Below are 10644 nucleotides of genomic sequence, written 5' to 3'. Positions count from 1 at the left end.
CAAGGTAAAGAGAGGAGCCTTGGACAGGCTAGAACTCTCCCCAACCGGATCGGGCTGTATGCCAAGTCTCCCTTTAGCCAAGTTGGAGCGGGCTGTTCTTTTACATGACGAGGTTTGTCTATTCATGTTTGTCACCACAACAAACATCATCCTAAGGAGATCCTGGTGTCACAGTATGGTAAAACAATTATGCACAGCACAGAATTTCACTGGTCACACATGGATTTATGCTGGATGTTTCTTTGCTCACAGTTAAGCATGGTGTAGCAATGTCACAGCAGCTCATTTGTGATACAACCTGAGGTTTTCTGGGTTTTGCTGGTAAAAGATTTGGTCGGCCTGAGCGTTAACACAATCTATCCAGAGAAACAGATCACACACACAAAGCACATTCTTCTCGCTCGTAGGCACAGCTAGTATGCATGCACAATTGAGTATGGTGCAGCATGGAGGATGTGGTTTTACTCACTCTGTGTAGAGGAAAACACCTCTGATGTTTGTTTTTCACCTCTTAGAGTTTGAACGAAAACAGCAGTTGGTTTCAGTGCTGTCAGCTTGGTTTGCATCTGCCATGAAGGTGATAAGTAATTCCCCTGCAAAAAAAAAGACAACTATTTGAATAAATACTGAAATGCAATTCTGCTGCCTATTCTGGCAGTGTAAGTCTGCTGGATTTCATTAAAAGCCATGGTTTGATGTATTCAAGGTATCCTGTATAGAAATTGGTTCAGTGAGTACAACTTTAAAACTCAATTTGTATGCCTTTCATCTTATCTAATACAGATATACTGAACAGTCCAAATATCATATGTGGTGACCAAGGATACAATCTACATAAAGCAAGCAGGGCTCCTTCTTGTGAGCTGTAGGAATGGAAAATACAAAAAAATTCAAAAAGTTTTTTTTTACTGGTTACTCATCTCTGCAATTACACACATTTAGCCTGTCAGTTAGAAAACCATTTCTAAAATGCATAACATCCAGAGAACCTGTCAATCACAGACACCCCAAAAAATGGGTTGTGACACGTTCCTCTCAAAATTTCAACCTCAAATCACATTCAACGGTTTTACGGTTTAAATCAATGCTGTATCATCTCATCTCATGACAAATCAATGTTTCACTCTCAAATGTGCTGCTTTCAAGGTCTTACAGTTGTGTTTGTGTGGTGTGTTGGAACGGGACTGTGTCTAACTGACGTGTTTGCAGAGGAATGTACAGTAATGAGTTTACACTGCAGCCAACAGATCAGATGATGACAGGCAGAGATAAGTCCAATGTATTATCTTTTCCTTTTCCTCCATCAATCTTGTCAGATTTTCCATGAATCACGATTTGGGGAAATGACCAGCTACTGCAGTTCTGTTCTGTGTAAAAGTGTTTACAGATGATGAAAATATATGAGCAAGAACAGACTAATGTAATGGATAGATTCTGTTTATGTTCTACCACCATCTGTTTACAATGCAGATTTGCACGTTGCACACATTATGTATGTCTGCTCATCTATCTGCATACCTGATCATGAGAATCACAAGCAATACACAGTTTTCATTTTCAAACACAGCAATGCTTATAATCTTCTAAAAAAGTTGTACTTGACTTTAAGTCTCCCTTTGTAGGAGGAAATATTCTAGTAACTACTAATTGATAGTACTTATTTGAATTTGATTCACAAATGCTAAATTGGTTAGAAAATAATTTGTGTCAGTTTGGGTCAACTGCATTTTTCTGTAACTATCTATTCTGCAACTATCCTCAAGTGTCGCCAGATCAGGCATCTCTTTAAAAAATAAAAATTAAAAAATGTATGCACATTGGTTTTGACCAGGTTTTCCGCCGGTGCATTTTGGAAAAGGTCCAACATTTTGGATCTGTGAAGACCTCTCTACTGTGATCTCTTAAATACATGAGCTGCAACTTTAACACATCCAACCGAAGGAATCAATAGCCCCCACACCCCCACTCCCACACACAACCACAAACACACACATACGAACCTTAACCCCCCCACCCCACGCTCCCACACAAAACCACACACCCACACAAACTTCAACCCCCCTTACCCCCGCTCCCATACACAAACACACACTCACAAACTTTAAACCACCCACCCCTGTCCCGCACTCCCCCCCTCCCCCACAAACACACAATAGGTATATTCACATATTTATCATTACTAGTTAAGCAGTTGCACAATTTGGTATTCCTTGTATATATTCAAACATTTGTTCTTGTATTTAACTTATTATTATTTCATGTACTGTATATTGTATGTATGTATATTGTATCCTAGTATTTCATTTATATTTACATTCTGTGCTGTGTGCTATTTATTTTGCTGCTGTAACGCTGTAATTTCTCATTTTGTTGGATCAATAAATATCTATCTATCTAATTATCTATCTATCTATCTTTCACCCCCACGCCCACAAATGCACAGACACACGCATGCCATTCTGTCATGGCTCTGAATTCGAACTGATGTCTTTAACAATGGAATTAGGTGTAATATATGCATGAGGAGTTTGTGTGCGTGCATGTGCATGCACGTGTGTGTCTTTAGCTTCTATGTGGGCGGGGCACCCAGCTGGTCTCACGCTGTTTGTTGATTTTAACGGCCGAGGTTCGTTCAGAAGAAGAAAAAAAATCAGGAGGCTTACAGCCGCTTTGGTAAAAGAGTGAAAACAATCTGATCTGTCAGTACTTCAGAAAAGGAACATGAAAGGTGTGAAAGCCTCCCACACATCTGAAATAATGAATGTAATAAACCAGAGTTCTCACACATCCTAAAATGTGTCTGTAATAAGCTGTAGAGATTTCTCACACATTTTGAAAATATAATTGCACTTTCATACCTACACTGCAGGTAGAAAACTGAGCTTTGATTGATTCAGGTACGTACGCCGGGGCATTAGGGCCACATCAAAGGAAAAAATTAAGGAGGACAATTTGTTTTTTTCTTTTGCGTTTTGAGAATAAAGTCGAAACGTTGAGATTAAAGTAAAAATGACGAGAATAAAGTAAAAAAACTTTGATATTTTAAGAATCCAGTTGGACTTTTGAGAATAGACCAAGCTATTAACTTTAGTCGCCTCCAAAAGGCCTTGAGAAGGCCTATGTAAACTTGTGAAATTATACTTCAGAATCGGTTTTAATAACAAGGAAATTGTTGCTCTTTCATATCGCATAAACACAGTATTGTGATAGTATTTGGATTTTGAAGAGATTATGCTGAAAATTGCATCTGTTCAGAAGGAGAAGCCACACAAAGTTAGAAGAGGGCGCCGCATTCCTGTAAACTGAAATAGCTTGTAATGGACAGATGCCCTTATTGATGGTTATACCTATGCGCAATACCCAGAGGATATGATATATCACAAGACAAAATGAGACGATAGATCCAATTGTTTGATCCCGCAGGACTGGAGCTCAGGCAAGTGCGGCATTCCAAGGATGTAACGCATATGAAGATGGCTGCATGGCAGCTGGCATGGCTGACAGACGCTCAAATGTGTTAAAGTGAAAAAGGAGTTGAATTTATTCTCGTCATATCAACTTTAATCTCCACATTTCAACATTATTCTCGAAATGGTATTTCAACGTTATTCTTGCCATTTTGACTTTATTCCCGAAATGCTAAATAAATACATAAATAAAATCTTCCTCCTTGATTTTTTTCCCCTTGATGTGGCCCCAATGCTCCGTTTTAGGTACAGTATGTGCAAACTTATATATGATAATGTAAATAGAAAGTATTATTTAGACTTACCCCACTATGAACATTGGTCCAGTATCATCTGGTCCAGCTGTAGTTGGCAGCGGCAACAAACTACAATGTTAGTGAATAGAACACTTGTCCAGCATGTATTTACCTTGACACAAGTGCTTCTTTTTGCCACTGAAATGCTCAGGTTTAAGATAACTTAATAGCTTGATTTACCTTAACATAACAGCTTCAGAGATATTGGAATGGTTTTGACTTTTTTCGAGTTGAATGGTGGTCATCTCGCTTCCCCCATCGCGATGTAACAAATTGCTTCACAGCACTGCCCACATACGCCCCATTCAGAAACCAGATAACAAGGTAGTAATGGAGGTTTTCACGCTATCGTCATGGCTGAGCAGGCAAAAAATAGGCAAAAAAATAGGAAAGCATTGTCAAAGGAACAAATATAGAGGAAACGGCAGACTGACCAAGCAAGGAGTCAGACACAAGTACAAATTGGAGGTGCCAAATATCTATTCTGAAGCTGTGGGAGGGGCTTTATAGAGAAACCTGCGAGCAAAAAGTGAGAAAACAGCAAATAAATGGTCAAAACTGCATAGCGTCCCTTTAATATTCAAAGTGTCTTACAACGTTATGGAAAGGATTTCCAAGAAGGCCAACCTTTGTGTTAAAGAGTGAGCTTCTTTTTCACCAAAGCCACCAGACTCCATGTACATAAAATGTAATTTTAGAATCGTCAAATACACTTCGTTCAAAGTTGACAGAAACAAAAGAAAAGCCATTTTGGTCGTCTTCTCACTTTTTCAACTATCATAACACTAGTTTTGGTTGAAAAAACACATAATTTACCACTTACATGTGAAAATATGTTGGATCTATACACGCTTAAAGTACTGTTGGTTTTTAATGGAGTCTGGTGGGTTTAGCGCAAGCGACTACAGAGTTTTTCCTGGTTAAACAGGTCTTAAAGAGGTTAAAAAAGGGTCTATCTCTATGGTAGTCCTCCTACATATTGTTGTCTGAGCCTTTTAGTGGAGCAAATTGGTGATGCACATTTGTCCCATAGGGTTACTTTGCAGCCTGGTCTATGCAACCCAGTCTCACGTCAGTTTGTGAAATGGTCACGTTATTTCGATTTATTGATTTATGTGCTGTATATGTCATGATTTACACAATTTTTCAACGGGACCATTTCACAAACTGCCATGCTGCTCTGAGGGACGCAACAATAGAGAAATGAAACGCCACACCCCGGCCACAACAGCAGGTCGGTTGTGGTTGGGAAAAAACAACTGGGAAAGGAACCGTCACACGCACGACACGCAGACAACAACGGGACGGTTGTGGTTACGAAGAGAATGACGTGGAAAGGGACTGCAACACTCGCGTTCTCAGGGGTGGCAGTCCTGTGTTTTATATTATTATTTTCGTATTTTGTTAATTTTCGGCTTTTCAACACTACGCGCTACCGTAATCGTTCTGTGATCCAAAAATAGGCTTTCCATTAAAATACATAAATTCAAAACTTGTAATCACCACACAAAAATAACGACAATAACGTGACCTGTACACGAATCAATAGATTACATAACGTGACCATTTCAAGAACTGCCATGAGACTGGGATGGTCTAAGGCTGGCGGCTAAAGCGTTCACGCTTAATACTGGACCAAAGTCAAAGATTGGTTGTTCTTATCCAGGGGAGTGCACAGGTACGGGCTATTGTTGCCCGGGCAACTGCTCGTTTGCCCTGATTGGCTTAGCTGCCCCTCTGGTGAAAGAGCCTAAATACATTTTTCTCTTTTTTTAATTTTTTTTTTTGCTCCGGTTACTGCATTATTATTGTAATATGCCAATCATTACTACAGTTAAATCAAATTAAATCACTTTACATCATCCAATCTTGCCCTCAGCAATGCCCTCTGCCTCCAGTCACGTGACTTTATTTATATTCTAACACAGAGTACCGCAAATGAAAGAGGGAAAGCCAAGCCATTTTTAATGATGGAGATTATGACAATGCTCAGTGAATAGTAACCAACAAAATCAGCTTGAGCTTTGAATAATATGCAAAAAATATGCTACGTAATCAACCAAAGCTAAAGACAGCTGCAGCAGTAGCAAGCTAACGTAGCTATGTAACTATGAAGCTAGATTTGTTTCTATATTACCTGTGTGAAAATGAGTGATCTGAGAAAAAAAGTATTCGTGGAAAAAAAAGTTATCACACTGATAGCAAAAAAGCATTTTTTAAGAGAGATAAAATAATTAAGAGAAAACGTTTTCATACCAATAGTAGAAAAAAAATGTTTGAGACTAAAAAAAGTTTAAATATAAATTAGAAATTTTAAAAATTATTTCTGAGAAAAAAATCTCGCTCAAAATATTTTTTTTAACTCTCAAGCATAACAATGTTTGCTATCAGTGTGAAAAATAATACTCTCAAAAAAATTTGTTTGCGGGGCTACGTTCCTATTGGCCAGTTGGGTGAGCACCGTCTTGTCTTGGGAGTCCGTCTGAATTGTTACACCACTGTCACCCCCATCTGGCTAACTAGCAGCCAGCCCGCTAATAAATAAATACATTTTAATTATCTGAACCCTTTTTAACAGTCCAACTGGCGGTGAGCTCCAGGTCCTGCAGCTGCAGACGGACCGCCATCAGTGGGGATCGTCCAGTGTGGAAACATTGCTAGAAATCTTCGCTGCTGACCTCGACCTCATCTGATCTCCAGTGGGACTAAGTATTATTTTATTTCAAAAGTTCCAGTTGAGTGATATACTTTACTGGCTGTAGTCATGTTGTAATCGTAAATATTCTTTTTCTAAAGGTCTAAAGGTCAATTGACAGTCATTCTTTTTTTTAGCAGTAAAAAGTACAGTATACTATATAAGTTACTTTATTCAGACTCTAATAAATCTATTCAAGATGAGGCCTGGTACAGGTCTCCAGACCAGAGCAGGAGGGAGAGCATGTGGAGCATCACTCAACAAATCAGACCGCTACATGAAGAGGGTGAGTGTTCCTATAAAAGAGCAATGTCAGCAAAAGGGTGATAAGGAAAAAGATAGATGCTGCGGCCAATAGTATTCATTACTTAAAATTGCATTATACTGCATAACTTATTTAGAAATATAATGTTTTCTTTGGAGACATCTCCATCTTTGAAGGCATTATACAAGACACTGAAGTGTTGTTCTTAGAGTTAAAAAATCCCATGTGCAGACCCCAACCAACAATGATCTGATACTAAGAATTGTGTATGTACCCATGCCTCAATTATCTTCTTCCTCTGTGCCTTTGAGCTCTATTGTTGTCCAAAAACTATTTATAACACATCAATGGGCTATGTTGTTGCACTGTTTGCACTGAGTCTAACATAAATCCAAGTCTCACAGGTCTGCCTCCTAAGCAGCAATGGTTAATTGGTATTTGTGTGTGGTGTCCAAAGTAAATTTTTGCAGCCTATTGTTTGGGCGCCGTGATCCACCAGTGCACCAACTAGACAGGCATTATCTGTAGCTTGCTAACATCGGACCCCACTTTACCTATCGGCTATCGGTCTGATGTGATTTAGCACAGAGGGGACAGCAGCCAACATTTTGACGGTTCTAGTGTAGCCAGCGAACATTCAGACCAAGACTTCTGCTGGTCATTGTTCATAGTCTGATTAGCAACTTGAGACGTGAGTATAACGTTTGAGTTATGAGACAAGGATTGGTTGTCTGCATATGAATGCCGATACATTTTTTAATAAATGAATTACAAGTGTTGTCAGACGATAGCCAATGTGTTCTGAGATAGCACATTGGCCAAAGTGCTCTACTTCTTTTCTTTCCCACACAGAATGTTTACCTGAATGCATCCAAATACCGCTCAAAGGTGATTCTTTGATACTGGAGTACTCGGACTACAAACGACACCCGTCCTCAGGGCTACCTGGTTGATTTTGCCGGTAGCATATGCTTGTTTCAAAGATTAAGCCATGCAAGTCTAAGTAAACACGCCGGGTACAGTGATACTGCGAATAGCTCATTCAAATTTGATGGTGTCTTTGATCATTTTAACGTTTCTGATATCAAAATCTTGTCCCATTGTTTAAAAAAAAACTTTTTAGAGTTTTCGACCCAGGCATATTTGTATGATTTAGTGATGCCTCTCCCTCTTCACAAAAATTCCAAAACAGTAAAAACTGTTAAATCCTCTTCTTCCCCCTGTTTTGATCTAAAAACTTCATACTATGTGTGCATGAAAAAATAATACCTTTATCAAACCAAAACCAAACTGTCCCAAACGCATGCTCTTAGGGGGAACTGTCGGGTCTTTGTAAATTATGCAGTATGATCTAGACCTACTCTATCTGTAAATTTCCAATGGGTTCCGAGTTTTTTTGCCAAAGCGTTTTTCTTATTTTCCTTCCCACACATTGTTTACCTGAATTTAACCAATTACTGCTCCAATGTGATTTGCCAATACTACACAGGCTACAAAAGGAACTAGAATGCTTCTGATACAAAAATCTTGTCTCATTGCCTACAGATTCTGCATTCATACACAACTATCTGTTTAGAGATGGTTTACACACTTGACATATTTTTGATCCTAGAACTTATCACAAACTCCACTTCTTTCCATTATTGTCCTGCAGTTCCTCTCCCTCTCTTTGACCTGTGGGTTTAATCCCATTGTACCGTATAGCCATTCTGTTTCAGTTTAAAGTGACACCACACCTACAGGAAAACTGGCACTTGTCATCCAGACGGTGAGCTGCTGTTGGATACAGACAGCAGACAGGAGAAGGAAGAAACCAATAATAATGATGATGATGATGATGGTAATGGTAGGCAAATAAAAGAGCCTTCTGAACATGTTTGATGTGTGTGTAAGCATCAAACAAAGATGGTGATGAGTGGGTTAATATAAGGCTGAGGCTTTTTCCCTTTGTAGTTTAGATGCTGCTGCCGTTTGACACCCCCCAGAGAACACTGCCTAATTACAAGCACTATCAAGGGGTAGACGTGTGCCTGTGTGTACGTACATGATGGTATTTAAGTGTGTGTGTGTGTGTGTGTGTGTGTGTGTGTGTGTGTGTGTGTGTGTGTGTGTGTGTGTGTCAACACCGGAGAGTCTGTGTATGCAAGTAATTACTCCCCACCAATAAAACAGATCGTCTGCAGCCTTCATGAAAGGAGAAGGGCAGCCTAATGGAGTGGTGTGAGGAACACCCACCACTTTAAACCAGACTGCTGCTGGAGCCTTGGCATTGTGTGTGCATGTGTGTTTCTCTGTGTATCATGCAGTGCCGGAAGAAGTAAAAGTACTCCATATAGAACAATCCTCCGTTTTAGAAACTGGAAACAATTAAAACAGTTGTGTGTTTAATGGTTTAATCCTTTCAGCTGGACTTGTACTTCATTATATTTTTGGCTAGTTTCATTTATAATAAAACATACTTTTTTTATAAACTACATGTGTTTTGTGTGCCAAAATCTTCATTTTAAAAGTAACTAGTAACTAAAGCTGTCAGATGAGTGTAGTGGAGTAAAAAGTACAATATTTATCTCTAAAATGAAGCAATGTAGAAGCTAAAAGTGGCATAAAAAGAAAAGACTCAAGTGAACTACAAGTACCTCATGAATGTTTGTACTTACTGTAGTTACATTCCACCACTGGTGTCATGTTTAGCTAGTTTAGTATCTCAATATCTCAAGTATCTTGAATTAAGTTTCTATTTAGAAAAATGTGAAAGAAGTGCAAAAAGAGTACAGAAATATAATATTAAATAAGAATACAGGTGGTGTGCGACTTCAGCATTCACATTGAGTAACCATGGTGGGCGTGGCCCAGTTTGGAGAAGTAAACCGGAAGCTAAGCAACGTACTGCTGTGGACACCACGTTATGTCAGATCCCAAAGTCACAATAACACAAACTTTGGTTCACACAATAACTCACAAATCCAGGTAGTGGTAGCAATTCCCGTGTTCTGCAAGGTTAAATTACTGTTTTTGTCAACAGAATTTGGTGACTTTGAACAGAGCATTTTGTACTTCTTTGGACAGTGGTACCAACAAAACATTTTAGCCACCCAAAAACAAAGACAACCACAAAAAAATCAATATTTGCTTAAGTTTACTCTATATTTAGACAATAGGTTACTGGGAGCCAGCTTCAGGGCACCATGAGCTGTCTGTCTTATCCGCGACCGTTGCTGGTAGAGTTTAGGCAACAAAAGATCATTGTGAGCCGGATAAGGGGCATTGCGAGATCACGGTCTGTTTTCAGGGACTAAGGCAGTTAATTTCAGCCAACAATCAGTGAGCATCATGCCCAAGATGATAGGTTTAGGCACCAAAACGACTAAAAAGTTTAGGAAAAAGATTTTGGTTTTGGAATAAAACACTCCCGGGGATGAACACACATTTCCTGAGAGAAAGTTTTGAGGGTTAGAACTCCGTTCCCGCTCCATGTTTTATGCATGAAGCTTGATGGCTGTGCTTGCTGCACGGCGTAATAGAATAGGGAGAGAAATCCCATTTTGTTGGCCGAGAGCTGTATGCCATGCATCCTTTAGAGCAGCATGCATGGGAATCAATAACAATATAAGATGTCTCGCTGTTCCCCTGATGGTCTGACATTGCTAAACTAGTCATTTTTAAGAAATAAAGTTATTAAGAGGGTCTGAAAAGTTGCTAAATCCACAGAGAAAGTTGTCAAGTGGGAAACACTGATGTGTAGACTCTGGAGATCCAAAAATGATTACCAATCAGAGCATACTGAGTTTTTTTCCGGAGGGGGATTTAAAGAGACAGGCACTACAACAGTGCTTCACAGACAGAGTTCAATTTCAATTCAATTCAATTCAATTTTATTTATAGTATCAATTCATAACAAGAGTTATCTCAAGACACTTTACA

At 39.1% G+C, this 10644-nt stretch overlaps 1 long non-coding RNA gene across 1 annotated transcript in view; it reads right to left on the bottom strand.

Annotated features, from left to right (window-relative positions):
* The window catches only part of LOC117950572, a 12152-nt gene extending 8144 nt beyond the window's left edge, over nucleotides 1-4008 (bottom strand). Inside the window, exons 1-2 of the long non-coding RNA XR_004657941.1 lie at nucleotides 3927-4008; nucleotides 1356-1362 (exon numbers count right to left, since the gene is read on the bottom strand). This is a non-coding gene — a long non-coding RNA (uncharacterized LOC117950572). The remainder of the gene's footprint in view (nucleotides 1-1355; nucleotides 1363-3926) is intronic.
* Between the last annotated feature and the right edge of the window lie 6636 nt (nucleotides 4009-10644).

Source organism: Etheostoma cragini, chromosome 9 (assembly GCF_013103735.1).
Source record: "Etheostoma cragini isolate CJK2018 chromosome 9, CSU_Ecrag_1.0, whole genome shotgun sequence".
Taxonomy (NCBI): domain Eukaryota; kingdom Metazoa; phylum Chordata; class Actinopteri; order Perciformes; family Percidae; genus Etheostoma; species Etheostoma cragini.
The sequence above is the reverse complement of the archived record's forward strand: the minus strand, read 5'-3'. Positions and strand labels throughout refer to the sequence as shown.